Here is a 24,171-nt window from a genome sequence, read left to right as displayed (position 1 = left end):
ACATTTACTTTAAACTCCTTTTAAATAAAAATGTTTTAATTACATCAGTGACGGCAAAGATCCCCAATGACTCAAACTATTTGAATCTCACCCCAAAAATGTGCAAAACCATAAGAGGGCAATGCTATAGGTATCTGTCTTACACATAGAAAATGTAACTTCTACATGTTAGAAATTAGGCAAAATTATTTCAATTTTTCTTTAAAATATTTATAGTAGACTGAGATCCATATAGTAAAGATAATCTACTTCCAGGATGACAGTGCTCTGAAATGCAATGTATCAGATATATAATTTTATAAATACCCCAGGTTCTCATAACATAAGCAAGTATCATTCCACAAACATGATTGTGGCCTTTTCTCTTCACTCTAGGAAAAATGGTGCACTGCAGGGTCAAGGATATGACATGTTGCCAAAATACGTCAGAGTCAGCAAATGTTAGGTCCCGAACCCTAATGTGATTATTACATTTTGTGATAGAGTAACAAAAGTCACTGGGAAAAGACTCTACTTCTAAAATTAATACCCTTTGTAAACTGTCATTTTTATAGTTCTTATTTCACAGCTGTGATAGAACTATACCCATTAGAGGTGACCAGCCAAGTGTCTACACATATATGGTGTAGCTCTGGACAAGAGGTGGACTGTGATGGCTATTCTTGCTTGTCAAAGACTACATTTGGAATGAACTAAAACCCGAATTACTGGGCATATCCATGGCAGAGGTTTGTTTGTTTACTTGCTGGTTTTTGTTTTGTTTTGTTTTGTTTGTTTTTTGTTTATTTGTTTGTTTCCTCTGAGATCATTGTATGTGGGAAGATCTACTTCTAATCTGGATCTTCACAGTAGGAAGATATACTTTTAATCCAGATATTTTTAGCCAAGAAGACCCATTTTTACTCTGAGCAGCATCTCCTTTCGGCAGCCTATATAACAGACATGGAAGAAGCAACCTTACTTTACCTTTATTTGCTTGTTCTCACTCTTGATAGTGAGTTCATCACTTTACTGGTACTAGAATGTACTTTTATAGGATCCCAGACTATAGATGAAGACCATCTGACACAACCATCTCCATAGACTGAGCAACTACTGGATCCTTGGAATTCCATTCATTGGATGTCATTATTGATTAATAAGACCACAGACTCTAAGTCATTTTAATAAGGTCTCTTTCTATAGATGAGAGAGGGAGAGGGAGAGAGGGTGGGGAGGAGGCAGACAGACAGGCAGACAAATAGTAATTGAGATAGATTCATACTATAACTTCTTTTTTTTAGTGAAAACTCTGACTAATAAATAAGGCAATGTTGACAGAGGTACTAAAATGACTTGCAAGAGGAAGAAAGACAAGTAGCAAAGATGTTCAAGACACAGTTTCTCTCCCATTTTGGATAGTTACAGAAAATATCAATAGGCTCAGAGCAATGAGGGTTTCATGCAGAAGTTTCTCGTCTGTAGCTGTTCCCTCCCGTGAACTCCTCTGTCTCACTGACTTCCTGTCTAGCCTTCTCAGGCCTCTGAACCAGCAGGACTGGCAAGCTATCAGCAGAGTCTGCCCTTCAGCTGCCCCAGACACCACACTTCACAGCAAGAAGAAAGTCGGCCCCTGCTTGTAATTTCCTTTGCTGCTTCAAAGATAATTTTGTGGTCAATTCAAGTCTTGCCTCTTTGCTCAGAGGTCAAAAGTTGATGGATGAGGGCAGAAAATTAGAGCAGCAGTCTTATCATCTTGACAGCTTCCTTTAAGGTCAAGGAAGGAAAATTCACAAGACTAGCACCACGGGCCTGAGAATGCCCCCCAAACTAGTACTACACAAGCCGGGAAAGGCAGGGCAAGCCTTGGGTAGAAGTGACTCAAGAATCCACTACCGAACTGAATATCAGCAAAGTTACTCCAATGCGAGGAAGTGACCCGGGCTTGGAAGACAGTTTTATAAGATCACTGGTTTGGGATGGAATCAAGAAATGTCATAGTACAGAAGATCTGACCAACAAAAATTGAATAACATAAAATTCTTAGAAACAATTTTTACAAACATTGTTTAAAGGAAGCAGCCAAAATAATTCAAAGATTGGTTTGCTACACATATTGGATGAACACATTTCATCTGTTGCCAGGAGCTAGGGGAGGAGGAACCCTGAGAGTGTCTAGAATTAGCGGTGATATAAAATGCCAGGTCTCTAAAATGTTAGGGTCCTAAAAACATGCTGGAATGCAGAAGTAAACAACACACTCCTTATTCTGCATGTGACAAGCATGATCCTCTAGGTCTTTGTTCTCTAGGAGTAATATAATAACACATTTATTAAATTAATCACTAGCAATGCTGTATAATATATTACATTTTTGGGTCCTTTTAAGTAATTTCTACTGGCATCCATGGGGGGGGGGGGTTTATAAATCACAATAACATCCATTTTCCACATGAGAGAGTTGGTTCCAAAGAAGACAATTGGGTTTCAACATCACAGAGAACACTGCAGATTCTTCTGTAGCTCATTTGTCTGCCTCTGCTTTTAATCTGCAAGGCAAGTATGTTTCAGGGCACATAAGATGTTAATTATTTGACAAGAGCATTGAGCAGATAAACGGAACCAAGAAAGGGAAACCTAGACAATTTTGGAACTATAGATAGGCCTAAGTTTTAGGATATCTAATCTTTCAATACAGCCCCATTAAAAGAATATTGTTTCTGATATGCTGTTAAGTGGTATACAGCAAAATCATCTAATGAATTAAATATGTAATTATTGGAATATATGAGGATACTTGAAACAATGCATAGTCTGACTCAATAGTCAGTTGCTGTACTTTGATTGTTAGATGGTAATAACTACAGACTATCAAAATAAAAGTGAGTCACAGATTAATACTGTAACATTTTAAAGTAATGCAGGCTGACATCTGACTCTGAAGAAGTCCAGTTGTAATGGAAGAGCTTCTCATACTGCTAATATTCCCCCGGGGCTCGTGCCAGATAACTCACTGTGCTGTGTTTAGCTTGGCTCTCAGTAAGGGCAATGAACAAAGATTGCTTAAAGAACAGTTTGAAAATCGATGTGAAAAGAGACATTTGCCAATTAAATATCTATTGAAGTATCTACACAATGTTGATATAGTACTCATTGTTGGAAATACCAAATAAATTGGGAAGGCTGCCATTCACTAAAGCAGACCATCCAGAAGAAGTTGCTCCATTTGTGTTAAAGAGACAGCTCAGACAGAGTAAGGCTGAGTGAGCATGGTGAACAGAAGTCAACCCCCTGAGATTCCTATAAAAATGCTGTGCATTGTTGTGCAATAATAATCTGTATACTGGTAAGGTGGAGACAAGAAGATCTCTAGGGATTACTGGCCAGACAGCCCTGTTTCCAGTAAACTCAAAGACTTTGTTTCAAAAATAAACATGGAAACCCAGCAAGGGAAACACCTGATGCTGGTGTCTGTGTTCCACATGCATAAACACTGATCATACATGAACCTGTGTGTTCATGTGCATGTAGACACATACACACACACACACACACACACACATACACACACAAACCAAAAATGCTTTAACAAACTACTTGCATTAAATAAAAATTCTTTTGGCAGATACCTGGACATCCAATATAAACAATTAACTCAAGAAATTAGACTACAGAGGATCAAATAACCCTATTAAGTATGAGGTACAGAGCTAAACAAAAAAAAAAAAAAAAATCTCACCTGAGGAATTTCGAATGGCCATGAAGCACCTAAAGAAATGTTCAACATCCTTAATTATTAGGAAAATGCAAATCTAAACAACTATAAGATTCCACCTCATACCAGTTATAATGGCGAAAATCAAATCTCAGGTGACAGCAGACATTGGCAAAGATGTGGAAGAGAAACACTCCTCCATTTTTGGTGGGATTGCAAGCTGGTACAACCATTCTGGAAATCAATGTGGCAGTTCCCCCAGAAAACTGGATATAGTACTATCTGAGGACCCCCTGGGCATATGCAAAAGATGCTCCAACATATAACAAGGACACATGCTCCATCCACCATCTTTATAGCAGCCTTAGTTGTAATAGCCAGAAGCTGGAAAGAACTCAGTTGTCCTTCATCAGAGGAATGGATACAGAAAATGTGCTACATTCACACAATGGAGTACTATTCAGCTATTAAATCAATGACTTCATAAAATTCTTAGGCAAAAGGATGGAACTAGAGTGAGGTAACCTAATCACAAAAGAACACCCATGGTATGCACTCACTGAGAAGCAGATACTAGTTCAAAAGCTCAGAAAACTCAAGACACAATTCACAGACCACATGAAGCTCAAGAAGGAGGAAGAACAGTTTGGATGCTTCATTCTTTTTTAGAAGGGGGAACAAAATAAAGGAGAAAATACAGAGACAATGTATGGAGCAGAGACAGAAGGAAAGGCCATCCAGAGACTGCCCCACCTGGGGATCCACCCCACATATAGTCACCAAACCCAGACAATATTGCAGATGCCAAGAAATACATGCTGACAGGAGCCTGATATAGCTGTTTTCTGACATTCTCTGCCAGAGCCTGAAAAATACAGAGGCAGATGCTCAAAACCAACAATTGGACTAAGATCAGGGTCCCCAATGGAAGAGTTAAAGGACTGAAGGAGCTGAAGGGGTTTGCAAGCCCATAGGAAGAACAACAATATCAACTGACCAGATAGATCCCTCAGAGCTCACAGAGAATAAGCCACCAAAGAATACACATTGAGGGACTCCGGGCTCCAGCTGCCTATGTAGCAGAGGATCGCCTTGTTAGGCATCAATAGGAGAGGCCCTTGGTCCTGTGAAAGCTAGATGTCCTAGTAGAGGGGAATATCAGGGCAGGGAGGAAGGAGGGAGGGGGTGGGGGAACACCCTCATAGAAAAAGAGGAGGGGGAATGAGATAGGGGGTTTCAGGAGGGTAAACTGAGAAAGGGGATAACATTTGACATGTAAATAAAGGAAGTATTCAATAAAAGAAAAGGAAAAAAAGAGCAGAATCCTTTGTATATTGAAATAATGATTGATATTTTAAAACCTAGGTGTCTTATAGTAATTTTAAGAAAAATGTATCAAAATTCTTTACAGGTGTGTGTGTGTGTGTGTGTGAGAGAGAGAGAGAGAGAGAGAGAGAGAGAGAGAGAGAGAGAGAGAGAGAGAGGAAGGGAGGAAGGAACCCCAACCACCTCTTTGGCACAAGCTAGAAAACCCCATTTGCCTTTCTTCTAAACTATCCCATACAAATAAAACTTTCCCACTCCTCAGAGAAACCTCTGGGCTAAAATGCTATCATTCATGCTCTCTGCATTTTTGGCGACCAGCATGTGTGCCTACAAAGGGGCTGTTTTTGAGCTTGTATGGACATAATCCCAGCTCTTAGCTCACTCACCATCAACCTGTACCCAAGACCCAAACAATGACCTTGCTTTAGCCTGGATATATGACATCCCTGATCAGTAAGATCAGTGCATCCACCTGAGAGCTGCCTCCCAAGGAACCTTTATCTACTCTTAATTTTTTTTCACTCTGGTCTATATCTAAGCAAAAGACTATCTCTATATATGATATGGATTACAGGCCTAATAGTTGAGCCCCCAAATCTTATCCATTCAAGATACTGAAGCAAGAAATAAATACTCAAAGGTCTACCTCAAGTACAGAGTGTGTTCAAAGTCAGTCTGTACAACTACAGAAAGTCTTTTCATATGGACAATCGAAACCTTACTCATCTTGGATGGAGTAAATACTAGGAAATAAAATCCAAGAACTATAATTTACCCAATAAAATGCTAGTGTAATTCTTTAAACATTCACAAATGAAAGCCATTAATGTTAATTTATCACCTAAAAATGATTAACTAGGCTCTTGGAATAGTTTTCACAGTGATAGTCTATATAAAAATGTATTAAACTTTTATTAATTCATTTCTGTGAACTACCTAACAGGGCAGTCTTTGATTTAAAGCACGAATAAATAAGCCAGGAATTGTTTAAATAATAACTTTCATTCTTTTAGCAAAAAAAAAAAAAAAATATTACTTGCTCAAATTACAAAGAGCTTAGACTGTAATATCACCATTTAATACAAAAACTTCATAAGGGAAATTACAACCACAGTAAAAACACACAGATTCACTCCATTTCATAAATGCATGTAGGAAAATTTATGACTAGGAAGTAACTATTACTGGATATATGAAAACTCATATAGCATGCATAGAAATATCACTAATAACCCAACTATCAAAAATTCCATTGGAAACAATAGAAGCTGCAAGACCTGGTGCCACAGGACCATAATCTACTATTCTACCTTAGGAGTATGAAGAGGGAGAGTAAAAGCGCAAGGCCCACCTGAGCTGCAGAGCAAGTTCAAGATCAGTTTGGCAATATACTGAGATCCTGTCTCAAAAATATAATGAGGATGGTGATGGTGATGATGATGGTGATGGTGGTGGTAGTAATGTTGGTGGTAATAGTAAGGATGGTGATGGTGGTGCTGATGGTGGCAGTACTGGCAGTGGCAATCTTAGTTGTGATGATGATTATGCTGGGGCTATATAGAGCACTTCTCTGGAATGAGTAATGCCATATTGCAATCCCTAAATCATTCTTCCCCACCAACTAACAACCAAACTCACTCTGTCCTCAACCTGCTGCTATGGAGCAAACTGCACAGTGGCATACAGTTGAGCTATTTATTACTGGTTTCTACAATGGTACCTATATAATCCTGAAGATGCTTAGCCCTCCTTGGCCAATATGAGTGGACCCCAACCCAGAGACATCTTGTCCTTTCCAAAGGACCCTGGTTTAGAATCCAAGCACACAGAAGAAAACAACCTCAAAAGAATGGAGAGAAAACATCTTAATGATAGATGTATAGGAGTAGATCAGAACCATTTCTGAGTGGTAAGATCACTGTTGTTATTAGCCAACAAACTCTTCTTTAACATCAAAGTATCTTGAGGTATTAGGTTTGTTTGTTTGTTTGTTTGTTAGACTTATCACCGTGGAATGAAGAAACCAAACACATTGGAACACCTTCATTCCCCTAGAGCCAAACTAACAAAGAGGGCTGTGACCCTCTGCCTCTGCTAGCCTCTAGTATTCTAGAAAATAAACATTTCCTACACGGTTTCTAAAGCAGAAACATGAATTCACTTCATGATTGCCAATAATATTTAAAATGTAACCCAGGACAAAGAATGCTTTCCAAAGGACTCCCACTAAAGTAGGAAATCACTTGGTCCCTAAACAATTTTACCTCCTAGGTCACACCAGAAAGATGGTGGAAAACTTGACCTGTACATCTTCATGGTCCACTGGGTGACTTTTTTCACACCCAGTATTTCAATTCACCCAGCCAACTCTGCCCAATTTAGTCAGGTGGTTTCTTCTACTCTTTTATCTATTTCCCGTATCTAATAGTGACTGTGGAAAAGGAGAAAGCAGATTAATGGAAGAATCTTCTCAAGTAGAAAACATGGCATGCTTTGCTTGATAATTTACATGACACAAAGCTGCTGAAAGGCTTACGTGCAGGGACTGCTGAGCTCCCACGGGATGCTTCTGAACCAGTGTACACATGCTATATAGAGCTCAGGCCAGTAGGGATCATAGCTGTTCCCATGGCTAGCCTGTGGGATACAGCAGCTTTCCTGTGTACTTCAAAATGTAAGGCCTGCTATTCATGCTTCACAGACTCCAGGTTGGCTCCACCACTACTAATCTAATCGAAGTGTGTCACTTGTCAGTTATTTTTAAGTTCTAAATATGCACACAAGAAGAATTTTTGCAGTATCACAGCATTAAAAATCCAATTCTTACATTTACACTTCTTAATGGCAGACAGTAACGAAGCCCAGTGTGATAATTAGATCCAGGTGCACAGTGTGCTGCTCACATTAGAGGAACTAGCATGTCTACCTCCATGCCATTTCTTTGAGTTCAGAAGCTGTGAGCACCTTTAAAGATTTATATTGTTGAGATTTGGTCTTTTGCTTGGTGAAAGAAAGAACAAGAAAAATTTGTATGAGTGGTAATGGTCAGAAAATAGGTATAGTTACACTGATTCCAACGCAAGCTTAAATACATAAAGCACTCTAAGGCTAAAGATAGGCAGCTATTAATAAATAAGTCTATTCTCCATCACAATAGAGAAGTACCCAGTGTGGATGCACTGTATATAAAACAACTCTATATAAAGTTCTCTCTCTCTCTCTCTCTCTCTCTCTCTCTCTCTCTGTCTCTGTCTCTCTGTCTCTGTCTCTCTGTCTGTTTGTCTGTCTGTCTGTCTCTCTCTCTCTCTCACTCTCTCTCTCTCTCTGTGTGTGTGTGTGTGTGTGTGTGTGTGTGTGTGTGTGTGCACAGAACAAGAGAGGTGTCCTTGCAGAGGACCTAAGTTCAATTTTCAGCACCCACCTGCAGTACCAGATCCATGGGGATTTGACATCCTCTTGTGGTTCCTGTAGCACCTGCATGCATGTAGTACATGTGCTGGGACCAGCAGGGATATACATGCACATAAAAAATAATATTTTTTAAAAGCAGATAAATTACAACCTGAATTGTTAATGTTGACATTCATCTATTGATCACTAGAGGAAACAGCTGAAAAACTTAATAAAAGTATTAGAAAAATGAAAATATTATCACCTTAACTCAAATATTTACAGAGTACTGTATCCAATAAAAACAAAAATACATATCATCTCAGTGACCATGGAATATGTACTGCAGTAAATAACATATTGGTCCACAACATAGATTTTAAATTAAAAATGTATAAATTGTAGGATGCATATCCTACACTAGTAAAGAAACTGAACTTCAAAATTAATTACTTTAGAAATAATAAAAAATATTTAAACAAAACATCCAGGTTTTAATTTAATACAATATTCAAAAGTCTGTAGATCAAAGGAAAAAATCACAAAAGATGCCAGAGAATGTTCTCAACCCAATGATAGCAAAAACAGAACACAATTTTTTGTGGGTACAGTTCAAGTAGTTCATAATGTATATTTATATATTCAAGAGTCTGTTAGAAAGATGAAACAAGTTTTAACTTGTTACTGCAATAAATAACTAAGAAATAATGAAAAGTAATCAAACACTTTAAAGAAATTAATGAAGTAATTTTTATATTCATTATATTTTTATCTAAAACTCAAATATCTACTGGGATTGAGGAAGAGGGGAGAAGGGGAGGGAAGACAAGAAGGCTAGAGAGAGAATTAAACAAAGAGAAAGAATACAAATCTCACTCAATAGATCAGAGCAGACTGTTCTGCAAGAATGCTTTTATCGCAACTTGACATGAGCTCAGATCCTGTGGGAAGAGGTAATGTCTTGAGAAAATGGGACATTGAGAAAATGCCCCATTACACTGCCTTGTAGGCAAGTCTACAGGACACTCTCTTGACTGTCAGTTGATATGGGAAATCCCAGCTTGCTCTCTGTGGTGTCTCCCCCGGGCAAGGGGTCCTGGGTTAGAGGAGAAAACAGGGTGAGCCAGCCATGAGGAACCTATTCCTGAAGATCACTGTAGATGCTACAGAGAATAGTTTTCTACTCTGCCAATTTTTTTCAACTTTGATTACGTGGTTAAATTCTTTGAAAATTAAAGTCTCCAAAAGAACACAGCAGAAAATCTAATTAGTTTTATATTATAAAGAAATTAAATTCTCACTCAACATTTTAACAAAGGAAATATCACTTCTAGTTGATGGATTTCATGAAAATTCTAGGAAGAATCTTAATCTTATACAAAGAAACAGAAAGAGATAAGGAGGGGACTCTTCTACCTTTATAAAGATGTGTTACTCTACTACCAAATCCCATATGCAAAAAAAAAATCAAAATAACTAGGGAAATTTAATTCTAAATTATAAGCACTTCATTATTAAATAAAATTGCTTAATAAGATATCACCAAAAATGCTAAAAGATTTAACATCAATTTGTAATGACTTGAAGGGATGACTGCATGGAGTCAGGGTTCCATTTATAAAAATCATTCAGTGCAGCTAACTGTAGTCCTAGAATAGAGAGAGGGCGGGTGAGCATCTGCACAGAGGTGTGAATGTGCCTGGCAAGAGCAACGCTCCATTTATAACAAATAACAGATACTCAATGAACTCGGAAGACAGCAGTATGTAGCGTCTCATTCTGATGTAGTACAGTCATCAAACACCACAGCTAAATCACAGTTCCCTATGAGAAATGGCACTTTGGCACTAAGGAAAAAAGCAACCAGGAACAAAATAAATAGTATTTACTTTGCACACGATAGAAAGAGATTCAGTAACTCGCCCGCGGCTATCATTTATAAGCAATCAGACTTATATCTACATTTTCTGAAACTAATATCGCTACTTTCAGTTCCTATGCATAGCAAATTAGGTAAAGCTATTTTGATCTGTCAGTCACCGAAGACATATGCCTAAGAACAGTTATAAAAGAACAAGGGGCTAAGGATGAGGGAGGCGTGGCACCGGAGGTACTGGGAAAGCTGATGAAGCCTGGGGCTGGAGGAAGCCTGAATGGAGAAGAGCCTGAAAGGATGCAAAACTGAGGGGGTCAATTAGACATGGGAGGCTCTTTCAGGTCTGGAGACGTACACAAGATGCCAAGACCTGGTTCCTCTAGGAAACAGAAACTGGGTCAGAAGCTGAGACTAGAGGCAAGTGACCTGCAAAGGGAAGTCTTCTATCTCCCCACACAGAAGCTAATGAGCTAAATGCCAGCTTCTGTGTAAGCCTAAGATTTTGAAGAGGCAGTTGATGTTTGGGTTGATTAAGGTACTATCAAAACAGTCAAAATCTCTAAGAAGAAGCCAAGTATGAAACATGAACAATTTGAGTATATTATTAGCCAGTTAGCATTGCGTTCAACGTATGTGAACTGAGAAGGTAGAGGAGCCTGAATATCATTCCCGTGTGTACATCATATGGTACTATTTACTCCACAAATACATTCGCACCTATGAGCAATGGCTCCTTTGGGAACTCAGAGGTTTGTCACAAGCCACAAAGGGGGAATAAGTAAGAACATCATTGGAGCAGAGTCTAGAAAACCAACACCAGCACCACTGGGTTCCAGATCGGCAATGGAAGCAAAAATACGTGGGAAAGGTCTTAAAAACAAACAGTTTGTGAGTTGCTTTTCTTTTCTTGTTTTATTGGATATTCTCTGTATTTATATTTCAAATGTTATCCTCCTCCCTCTTCTTAAAATGGAGCCACTGCTTCTATGAGCCAGTAAGGAAAACCTTTAGATAATGACGCAACAAAGTAACCTGCTTGGAAATATTTTCGTGACAACTAGCATTAGAACACACACACACACACACACACACACACACGACAACCATCAAGTTTTCAAGAACCAAGGACATGACAAATACAGCTCCACCAGGAGGAATGAGCCCTTTATAATCTTCGCTGAAGAAAAAAAAATTGGGACATGAATAATTCTAGATAAAAAATGGGAGAAATTTTACAAGGACTTATCCGCAGATAAAGATGTAAGAGCAATGGCCAATGGCCACCGAAAGAGAGAGAGAGAGAGAGAGAGAGAGAGAGAGAGAGAGAGAGAGAGGGAGAGAGAGAGAGAGAAAGAGAGAGAGAGAGAGGGAGAGAGAGAGAGAGAAAGAGAGAGAGAGGGGGGGGGGGAGAGTGTTTCATCTAGTCCTAAACACATGTGCATATGCACAATGTTAAATGGACTCAGTAGGCTTTCATGAATATGTATGCATGTATGTATGTATGTATGTATGTATGTATGCTCTCTCTCCCTCTCTGAATATGTGTGTAAAACAATTATTAAATAAGAGGTTATAAAATTGATTTTAAAAGGGGAGAGACAGAGGAGGAGCTGGTGGAAGAGAAGGAAGGGTGGAAATTATGTAAACGCAATACTCAAGTATGAAATTTCCAAAGAGATAATATAATTGAAATGTGACTAACATGTGGAGAGGCTGAAGATGATGCCTCAGCTGATGGCACACTGTTGCTGGAGGGAATGATGCCTAGATTTCAATAGTTTCTAGATATAAGGCACTGTGGTCTTCTGATGGCCCATCACTGAGTTACTAGGTTGAGGCACTTGTGTAGGGTTACTTACCTATGTTATAGTAAGCTAGGTGTCACATTTCAGGATTGTGCAGGGTTCCTTCTCTACAAGGTCTTCTTCATACTCTGAGATACTTAGTTTTCTTTCCACTGGAACAGAACTTCCTTGTGGGACTAGTTTCTAGCTCCCTGATTAGATCAGATCTATCTGCTACATCATTCCAATTCCGTGTGATTCTATGTTGTTTTCCTATCACATTTAAAATGTCTGTGATTCGTATCTTCCCTAATGTTTTAGTAAAAGAAAACCTATGTTCTTGTTTTGAAAACATCTCCTTTTGGCACTAATCTTATGTATAACAAAAACAAATAACACAGATAAAGATGGCTAATTGTACCTATGAAATAATCACATTTTTATTTTAAACGATAAACATACTTCTTTATTCTTAGTTTATGATCATTTATTCTTTAGCATAACCATTAATATAAATGTGCTGAGTAGAAATTAGGAGCCCCCTACAGGTAGTACCTAGGTGCACATGCAAAGTAGATGGTACACATGCTCAATAAAGAACAAAGACAACTTAATCTGATCCCTGCTATTACAAGCACTACTTGTAATAGTGAGACTTGCATATGATATATTGACATACTAATATTTAGGAAGAAATAGAGTTCCTTAAAGGTAAAGGGCTCCTAAGTAGTAGAGCAGGACATTTGACCTGAATGGTTTGAGCCTTGGTCCATTTCTTTTTCATAATAGTAATGGTTGGCCAGGTAAAATAGCTCAAAGCTAAGAAAATGAAGACAATACTAATAAGTGTTAAACAAGAAAATTTCTCTTTGAAACAAATAAGAAAAATGCATATAAAGTACCCATAAAAATATATTTTTGATTGAAGAACTTTATTTTAAAAAAACAAAGATAAATGTAAAAATATTAAGCATTTTTGCATAAAAGTATACGAATACATTTTTGTTATTGCCTGGCTTTTTTTAAATAAGGTTTGATAGTGTGCATTAAGATCTTACTAGTTACAATGAGCATAAAGTGCATGTAAAACAGGATGTAACCTGGAATTAGTCAAGGTTTTCTTGGTGTGAGAGGAGTAAACATAATGTATTTTTTCTTTTCTTTTCTGTTTTTTCTTGACCTTCACACAGTCTGTGAGTTGTTTCTGGGGTGTTCATAGCTTTCTGGGGTTAGTATCCAATTGTCAGTTACTGCATATTATGTCTGTTCTTTTGTGACTGGGTTATCTCACTCAGGATGATATTCTCTAGATGCATCCATTTTCTTAAGAATTTCATAAGGTCATTTTTTCTGATAGCTGAGTAGTACTCCATTGTGTAAATGTACCACAATTTTTGTATCCATTCATCTACTGAAGGACATCTGGGTTCTTTCCAGCTTCTGGCTATTATAAATAGGGCTGCTATGAACATTGTGGTGCATGTATCTTTGTTGTATGTTGGAGCATCTCTGGAGTAAATGCCCAGAAGTGGAATAACTGGGTCTTCAGGTAGAACTATGTCCAATTTTCTGAGGAATCGCCAGACTGATTTCCAGAGTGGTTGTACCAGTTTACAACCCCACCAACAGTGAAGAAGTGTTCCTCTTTCTCCACATCCTTGCCAGCATCTGCTGTCATCTGAATTTTTGATCTTGGCCAATCTGACTGGTGTGATGTGGAATCTCAGAGTTGTTTTGATTTGCATTTTCCTGATGGCTAATGATGTCAACCACTTCCTTAGATGCTTAAATACTAATAGAAGCCTCTTCAACAAATGGCTGGTCCAACTGGCACTCAGCATGCAGAAGAATGAAAATAGACCCTTTCTTGTCTCCTTGTACAAAGCTCAAGTGTAAGTGGATCAAAGATCTCCACATTAAACCAGGTACACTGAAACTATTAGATGAGAAAGTCGGGAAAACCTTAGAACACATAGGCACAGGAGAAAATTTCCTGAACAGAACACCAATAGCTAGTGCTCTAAGGTCAAAGATTGACAAATGGAACTTAATGAGATTGCAAAGTTTCTGTAAGGCTAAGGAAACTGTCAAGAAAACAAAAAGGCAACCAACAGAATGGGAAAATATCTTTACCAACACCACATCAGATAGAGGCCTAATATCCAAGATATACAAAGAACTCAAGAAGCTAGACACCAGAGAATCAAACAACCCTATTAAAAAATGGGGTACAGAGCTAAACAAAAAGTTCTCAATTGAGGAATATTGAATGGCTGAGAAGCATCTAATGACGTGCTCTACATCGTAAAATATATTTTTAAAAAGAACTGGGCGTGAGAAAAATATCCTAGAACCACATAATCAAATTATAGACAACACCACACAAATATTAATTAGAATCATAAGACAGAATATTCTCTTTTGAAGAGTTTCTCCATGTGTCTTTAACAGCCATATATAGACTGCCTCCTGGTACATTCAGCACTCCTTATTTATCTGCATTCACCATGACCATTGCAGATGCAGGATCAGAGAAAACAGTCAGAAGTAAGGAGTTCTGTATTAATCACTTTTCTAATTGCTGTGGCAAAATAACAGTATCAAATGACCCAGACCCCTCAGAGGCCACCAATCACAAAGCTATCTATTTTCAATAGCTGGAGAGGTGACAAGGCCCTGCCAACCAGAGTTGGAGCTACAGACAGAGCACCTTCCCAACAAGGATGGATTGCAGTCCCTTGAACCTTTATGGGCGTCTCTTCCCTTAAGTCACTTCCAGGTTAGGGGGATACTGGTAGGGATGAGGTGGGTGTGGGTAGGTGGGTGGGGGAGCACCCTCTCAGAAGCAAAGGGGAGGGGAATGGGATGAAGAACTCCGGAAGCAGGGAACAAGAAGGGGGGGAAACATTTGAAATGTATACAAATGAAATAATTTAATTTTAAAAAAACTGAAAAAAAAAAAAAAAAAGAAAAGAAAATAGAGAGCTTGTGTGAGGAACAGAAGTACCTCGACTTGCAATACCCACTTCCTCCAGAGGGGTTCTAGACTCTGAAGATTCTACAGCCTTCCAACACAGAGCTACCTGTGTGACAATAAGTGACCAAATAAATCAGCCCCACGAGGAGGAGGAACATTTTACATTCAACCCCATACAGATGCCATTCGAATCAAAATGTCATTCACCAACTGCTTTCTGAAGGTCCAACTCAAGATGATTGATCCCTGGACCATAAAAAAGGTCCCAGTCCCTTTTAGTTAGCTTTGCTACCTGATCCCCGATCCCCCTATATCTAGCTATTTGATTCTCCCTCATATTTTCTGACTTAAAATTGTATTTTCATCAATAAGTGAAGTTGTAACACTTAAAATTTCCTAAAGTTCTGATAGGAAGGATGTTTCTTCATGTAAACATCCGGGTCACATGTGTTTTATCTTACTTTTCACATGACAGGAACAGATTCCCAGTGCGGTTTTAATGAGGGTGACATCAGTATGAATGGCTCAGTTGACTGTCACTTTAAGCGTGTACCATGTGATATTTTACTGCTGAGAAAAACAAACTAATAGTTTTATCCTACTTAGCTGCCAAATTTGTTTTTGTTCTTTATCTACCACTAAGGTGGATATGCTATAATATCTCACTGATAGTGTTTAATCAAGAACATTTGTTTCTTTTGATACTTCTGAGTATAGATGTAATTTATTCAGATTGCTCTATAACTGAAAACGCACTGTAAAGAAACCAGTGGGTAGGATGCAAATGTCTATGGAACAAATCCAGAGCACATTTATTGTGAGCATTGAGCTGTAACTTAAAATTTCAATGTTCATTTCAGACATTTCTGTAACTGGGTTGTGAATTCACAAAATAGTTAACCCTGAAAGAAAAATCAATTATGATCGATCCCTTTTGTATGAGGGAGAGAGAAAAAACAGGCAATTTTGAGATTACATTAGTCTAGACATCATATTTTTATTTTATTATTCACAACTATTCATTTTTATAATAAAGAAAATTCCAACATTAGCACAACATAAAAAATAACTTGACTTATCCATTATCCTATTACATAATACAGTTGAGACTGGAACTCCTGTCTGCCTGAATAACTCATACCTCTACATGCTGCCATCTTCCTCAAGGCTAAAGCATTTTAAGGGACTTACTAAATTGTAAGTGCTCTGTTTATAATATCTAAACATTCCCCAGTTTAAATAATATATATTCTATGAAACTGTACTTACTGCTAAGATATGAGTATCACTTAGGGATATTTTGCTGGTTATTGTTGCTATTCATAAACATCATATCTGGATATGACACAGGACTCTTGATTGCTCCCCTTCCTTACTAGCTTACTAGCACGTTCTCATGAAAGCTGGACCACAGGACGGAGGCTTTCAGAATAGATACACTTCTAGTATTCCAAGTTCCATGTCCAGAATGTGTGATGTCTCCAGCACTAGCTATGTAAGTTCTACTTCTGAGACACAATCAAGTACAAGAGTGAATAGTCTATTTTGTGTTGGAACACAATTGGAAATTTCCCATGCCTAGCACTGAGATTTTTATTGGAAAGTCTCTAGGTTTTGTGGAGAGCATTATCAGCTCAAATGCACTTATATGCATTATATATAACTTAGTTAGATGAATATAAAAATAGCATATCAAGGCTTTATCAAATATCCTTAGTGTTGTTTTTTTTTCCCTCCCTCCATGCCACCCAATTAAAGCCCTCTTCCCTATTTTTAAATTTGTACTATTGCTTCAAATGGTGTAACCAGCAGCTATCTAGTTGGAGTTAAGGCTTGCTCAAGAGGAGGGAAGTCTTCCTGTTACTAGAAACTTAGCAAATTACCCATGGCTACTGAGGTCATAGGTCTTAGAAGAGAGCTGCTGGATTCTAAACCTTGTCCTTACAACCACAGATTAATATAGCCCTCACCCACATCAAAGAAGCATCTCTTTGAAGACAAGGGAGGTTATTACAATAAACCACAAATGGTCCTAATTCAGACATCAACTGATTGTGGTGTGCACAGACTCAATGAATGCATCTACTATGTAACTCTTGCACCTAAGGCTCAGGGAATATCACAGAAGAGGATTAGAAAGATTGTAGTGGCCAGATGACCTATAAATTGGCTATGGGATTATATTCCCTAGAAATGGCTGGGGAGCTATTGTCATGATACCTCAAAACTATGGCTGCCTAAACGAGACCTGAGACATGACCAGAAGACATCCTAAAATTTAAAGGAAAAATGCATAGGCTCCCACCCCTAAACAAAGAACTCCATGTAACTAATGACTTCTGAGAGGAAGAGAATTAAAATAAGCCTTCCAAGTGATTGTCCAATATGAATTAGTCAGCCATACATGAATAAGCAACACTAAGTAGATTCAGCAGGTTGTACTTATATGTTTATACATATTCATGCCTTAACATATTGCTCTTACACATATATACTATTGACACACATATAAAAATATATATGAAAACAAAATAATAAAAGGAAAAGAGGCCACTAATTTGGGAGTGAATGAGGAGGGGCTTGAAAGGGTTGAGGAAGGTGGAAAGTGATGTAATCATATTTAATTAAAAATTGTCCTAATCTTTCCAAGTACTAAGCTCACATAACCCACACTAAATTCTTCTGCCTCCTTGGGAGGCTTCTACTTGTCAAAGTGACCCACACTTCTCTGAGACAACATGCTGGGACTTGTTATTTTTTTCCCACTGTTGTCTAGGAACCATCTGCACTGGCAGAGCTTGTGGAGCTGAGAAGTATTCAACCCACCGAATTAGAACATTTGAGAAAAGACCAGACGGAGTAGATCTCATCAAGTGTCCTACATTACTGTATTGTAAACAATTACTAATTGTCCTGGTAAAGCCGACACCTGAATGCAGCGAAGTATCTACCTGTGAGAGAAGAATGTTCATTGTCAGTGCCCATTCAGTTTTGGATCAGAACAAAAGGTAAATAAAAACACCTTGCAAATCTTTTATTTCTACTTCAATAAATCTTTCTGAAGACTGGAAGCTTTAGTTAATACTTAACAATCCAATTTCTAATCATTGGGCACACAATAGTGCGACTTCTAAAATATGAAAAATATTTAGCTTTAGGAGAAGTTATGGTGCAGAGGGTAAACCTTGTCATGCATGCATAAGATTCTGAGCTAGAATTCCAGAAACCAAAGTAACGCTTGACACTCTCATAAGACGACTTGGGAAGATGCAGGTGGAGGTGACTGGGGGCCTGCTTTCTAGCAGAAAGAAAAAGACAAAAATCTTAAATAAGGTAAAAAGCAAAGACCAATATTTGAGGTTGTCCTCTGAAATCCACAAGCATCTTATGTCATGCACAAGCATGCACATACATGTGCATTTGTTAAGGTAGGGAATTCCTATTTAGCTATTTATTTTAATATTTAGAGCCAGCACACAGCCATTGGGACAAGTGGCCTGCCAGCAGAGAACTGAGCACCCAGAGGAGACACAGAATCACTCTCCCTCCTGAGCCCAGGGGTGAGCCCATGCTCTCTCTCCACTGCCTATCTGGGGAGAGACTTCCAGGAACTCTCAGGGTGCAGGTATCATGGTACCACTTCGGTCTGTACCCTTCAGGCCTCCACCTGCACCCAGAACTAGAGCCACCCCATCGCCATCAGAACTCACAGCGTGCCCAAAGAGGGCTAAACACACAGGACCAATCTCCCTTCTGAACCCATGGCCCAAAGATGCACAGGAAAGACAAGCTCCATTAAGAGACAACAAAAGAGGCCTTTGGTCCAGTGGCAGGTTTTTCCAGTGTAGGGGATGCCAAGGCACTGAGGTAGAGAGGGTGATTAGGAGCTAGTACACCTTCCTGGAGACAAGTGGAAGGGGAGGGTTGATAGAAGCAGGGTGGGGGAAGGGGATAACATTTCAATTGGAAATACAGACAGTATCTAATAAAACATTAAAAACAAAATAGTACAAAACCGAAACGAGAGAGAGAGAGAGAGGCAACAATATCAACTAACATCAAAGAAGATGGAAAGAGGCAAAGGCAAGAATCTAAGCAACAAAAACCAAGTCAACCTGGCAACCTCAAAACCCAGCTCTCCCACCACAGCAAGTAGTGTATATCCCAGCAAGTAGTGTAGTACTCAGCTATTAAAAACAATGACTTCATGAAATTTTTAGGTAAATTGGATGGAACTTGAAGCTATCATACTGAGGGAGGTAACCCGGTCACAAAAGAACACTCATGGTATACACTCACTGATAAGCGGATTCTAGCCCAAAAGGCTCGGAATACCCATGAAACAACCCACAGGAATTATAAAGCTTAAAGAAAGGAAGGCCAGAATGTGAGTGCCTCAGCTCTTAGAAGAAAGAACAAGGAACAGAGAAGAACAGGGATTGGAGAAAAGATCATCCAGAGACTGCCTCACCTGGGGATCCACCCCATATGCAGCCACTAAACCCAAGCACTATTGCCAATGTCAATTAGTGCCTAATGGCAGAAATCTGATGTGGATGCCTCCTCAGAGGCTCTGCCAGTGCCATACTGACACAGAAGAGGATGTTTGGAGCTAACCATAGGGCTGAACATGGGGACCCCAATGAAGGAGCTAGAGAAAGGACTGAAGGAGCTGAAAGGGGTTTCTTTCTGTGGGAAGAACAAAATGATCAACTAACCAAACCTACAGCAGTTCCCAGGGAATAAAACACCAACCAATGAGTTGTCATGGAGAGACTCATGGCTCCAGGTGCATATGCAGCAGAGAATAGCATTCTCTGGCATCAATGGGAGGAGAGGCCTTTGGTCTATCAAAGGACCCAGTGTAGGGGAACGTCAAGGCGTTGAGGGGGATAGGTTGGGAGAGGGAGCACCTTCATGGAAGTAATGGGTGGGGATGGCTGGATGGGATTGGGGGGAAGGGGATAACATCTGAAATGTACATACAGAGAATATCTAATAAAAAATCAAAAACTAAATACATATTTAAAAATATTTAATTCCTATGTTAAATAAAAATAACTAAAGATGAACCCCGTTAGTAAGTCATGTTACCTCTATGGAAAACTGCTCCCTGGGTGGGAATTCTTGCTATTCTTTCTATACCTTTTTTCCCCCCACTTTACTACATCTGAACACTAGGATACTATTTCTACAATCAACTCTCAGAATCACACATCTAAGTATTATGAGATGCATCAGTTGCTATGGTTACCACCATCTGCTCCTCTGTTAAAAGTTCTGAGTTCACAGACATCTTAACACACCTTTTTCAAATACTCAGCATAAAGCCACTGCTGAGGGAAACTTGAATTCTTTTGTATTCATCTTTACATCGGATAACTTAGGACAGCCAAGGTGGGGATGATTTTAGTAGACACTAGAAGGCTCCAAAATTGAAATTAGATGAGTTCATATTGATTAATCCAGAGATTTCACCACAATTTTGATTTGAACAGGGAACACAGTCAGCCTTTCTGATGGTTTTATTTATCTTCCTGCAGCAGATTATTTCTTACATGCGAATAGCCATGTTTGCTTTGAAAGAAGAAGTAATGGTTGTGGCAGGAAAATTTTATCCTCCTAGCCCTACTGTTTACATGCATCTTTTGAGTGCATCGAGATCTTCTGTAACCCGGCTACCGAGGAAGTCACTAAGGATGCTTTTTTGCTTCATACCCTCACCACTTTCTGCTGTTTAGTTCCACGTTGTTCACTTCCTATTACCTGAGTTTCAAATAAGCTTTCTTACAAGCTGTATAAATTCCATGCTTCACCGTTCATCCTTCTATGTGTTTGTTGGTTTATTTCTTCTAGGAGACCCTCTCGCTGATCATGTACTGAACTAATTCTTTCTATCTTTTCTTTTTTTTTTAACTTCCTTTCCTTCTTCACTGCTCAACAGTTTCTAATGCATCATAGTTCAGATTCTATAAACTCTGATGTAATGTAATTTCACTAAAATTAGTAAAGATTTCCACTACCAAATGCAATTACAATGACTTACCCCTCACCCCAACACTGCCTGATTGGATCACTAGATTTCATAATGTTCTAGGCTCCTTGTAATTCTCCCCTTACATCTAATTCTGTCTCACTCACTGCTGACAGGATAAATTCTCCTTTTGCATCTACTCTAGCCTGCTAGTCCTGAAGATGAAACAGTCAATAAAAATGACAAAATTCTTATCCTCGGGATGCTAGAGAGAAAGAAAATTCAACAACAAGACAGGAAGAAGTGAAGAAAAAAATAGTCCAGCATAATAGAAGCAAGTAGGAATTGCATATAATCTACTTTATGGGTGCAAGGAGAGTCTTTCTCAGGCCTTTGCATCTGCCATCACAAACTGCTCTCACTGCTTCTTAACCTCACTAAGAAACATCTCTTGTAACACTAAGGAGACATTCTTCTTTGTAGCCCATCCTGGCTTAGATCAGACTATTGGCCTTCCTTGGTCTCTCCAGTGCTGGGAATAGAGGTAGGCAACCCCAACTATAGGCTATATTTATTATTTATTTATGCTGTTATATTAATGTCTCCTTGCTGATGATGTTTGTAAGAGAGAAATGGGTTGGAGAGGAAAATTCAAGAAGAATTTTTAACAGTTTAAAACCCTCCCATTCGTTAAAGTTGAGGTTGAACATATTGAAATTAAATGGATGTCAGTTGGCTTCAATTAGCTATGATACACTTCACTGGATATAAATAAAAATATGGTGAAACACATCTTTATATAATTAACATTAGTAATGTGCTGACATTTTATCTGTATAAATGTAAGATGAAAAATACCTCCATCTAAGAAGACTGTTTACACTAATATTATTTCAAGAGAATGTTCGAACCAAAATGTTAGAACCCATATGAAACGTGTATTTACTTAAATTTTGTTTATGATCAATAATGGGATACATCAGAGGATCCCTCCATCCTCAGGAAAGTTCAAATCAACAAAATCCTGGCATGCATCCTTCAGTAGACATAATTTATACAACCTGAGTTCATATTAACCTTTGATAAAGTCTGGAATCTAGCCTTCCCATTTAATAAGCTAGCATGCTTCTACATGCTTTATTCTGATTTGGAGAGTAAATGTGGTCTCTTATTGAGTAACTCAATAGTTCATTTAATCTTTGGCAAATATCAGCCTGATTTATTAATGCTTTTTCATATCTCTAGGCATTTCCTGGATCCATTTTAAATCTCTAGATTGTCCTCATCTTCCTTCTCTCTCTCTCTCTCTCTCTCTCTCTCTCTCTCTCTCTCTCTCTCTCTCTGTCTGTCTCTGTCTGTCTCTGTCTCTCTGTCTCTCTCTCTGTCTCTCTGTCTCTGTCTCTCTCTCTGTCTCTCTGTCTCTGTCTCTCTGTCTATGTGTGTGTGTGTGTGTTGTGTTGTGTGTTTTCTCAGAAGGCAGTTTGGGATGGACTCAGAGGTGGAAGGGTACAAGTATACTTAAGATCTCCATGATGAAGATGAACTCCAACACAGCTTTCTTCCAGATGTTTGCCATCATGTTTGTGCCTCTCCCTCTGTCTGTCTTCCCTTGTCTTCCCTTGCTCTGTCCCCACCTACCTATTTCATGTAGTACTAATATTAAAAAAAAATATTAGTAAACACCAAGAATAATATTTAAGACAATAAAATAATCAATGTACTCCTTTTGTTTTCTTGTTGATTTCTTTCCAATGTGAAAAAAGCTAAGAAAATGAAAACTACGCATGAATTCCTTACATTTCTCAAACCTATAGCTGTATAAAGAAGAGAAATAAGATGGGTATATTTTATAGAGCAGGAAAAACCAGATTTACAAAGAGACCGAAAGATTTCCATGCTTAAGGCAGAAGTACAGACTGCAGTATCAGAAGACACTTGGAGACTAAAGGCAGCTGGGGAAGATGCTGTGATTGTTATGGAAGAGAGACCCCACTGAGAGGCAGCATTGCATCATGGAAGGTCATACTATCTTAGCAGTTTTGTTTTTTATAAATTTCACTCACAAAATCACATTTAGATTATCACTATGTGAATCTTTTAAAACTTATTTTAAAGGATTCTTCATATATTTCCATCATAGTCTTTTGCCTCCCCTAACTACTCCCAGTTTCCCTCCCACCTCCTGACCCACCAAATTTCATATGGAAGAACTGTGATTTGATTTGCCACAACTCTTACCAAAAAAAAAAAAAAAAATCTTTCTAAAGATATGAAATAGCCGAAGTGGCAAGATGGAAAGTAATATGTATTAATGGTTTGAACCATGACATCAAAAAGAATAAGGGTCCACTTGTCATGAGCAAACCTGAGTAGGATGCTTCAGCAGTCCAACCTCATCTTCCTTGTTATAGCTGAGGCTATTAGTTACATAGATGGGTGCACAGGAATATGTCATACCTAATGATGCCGTGAGGGCCTACAATGATTCGGGCACTTAGAACGTTTTTACAGAAAGATGTATAATAATTCAGACATCACAGTTATAAAAGGGAGGCCATGCTACAGAACCAATGTGAGGTAAGTCTGATGTCAACGTGAAATAGTCTTTAAACGGTCATTATAGCTCTGGATGGTGAGTCTCATGCTTCTAACATCGGGCATAGTCCAAAAGAAGGACTCTACTTGTTGGCCTTTCACTGTCCATCCCTCTTCCAGTTTAAAAGTTTTAACTACTCTTTAGTCACCGAAAACCTCCAATATACAGAAACATCCTGCATGCTCACCGTGTTCTTAATCATCTAAAATGGCAAGTGTGTGAAAGAAAAATGCATCCACTATATTTAAATTCTTCTTTTTTATACATCATATGCATACTAATGATCGGGCTATCAGGGTAGAGATTGTATGGAGTAGCTTAACAAAGGCCCAAAACAACAATCCTTAGTGAAATAAGAAATGGATTGATAATGAGCTGGCAAAAACAAACAAACAAATGAATAGATTTGATGTAAATATTCTCAGACTTAGGATAGATCCACACCGTCAAAGGGCATTTCAAATGTGCTTCGGAAGAAACAGGGGGCACACTCGATAAGGGGTCAAGAAGACTAAAGATAGACAGGAAGCAAAAGATACAATATGCATACATAT

Source organism: Micromys minutus, assembly GCF_963924665.1.
Source record: "Micromys minutus genome assembly, chromosome: 22".
Classification (NCBI taxonomy): domain Eukaryota; kingdom Metazoa; phylum Chordata; class Mammalia; order Rodentia; family Muridae; genus Micromys; species Micromys minutus.
The sequence above is the reverse complement of the archived record's forward strand: the minus strand, read 5'-3'. Positions refer to the sequence as shown.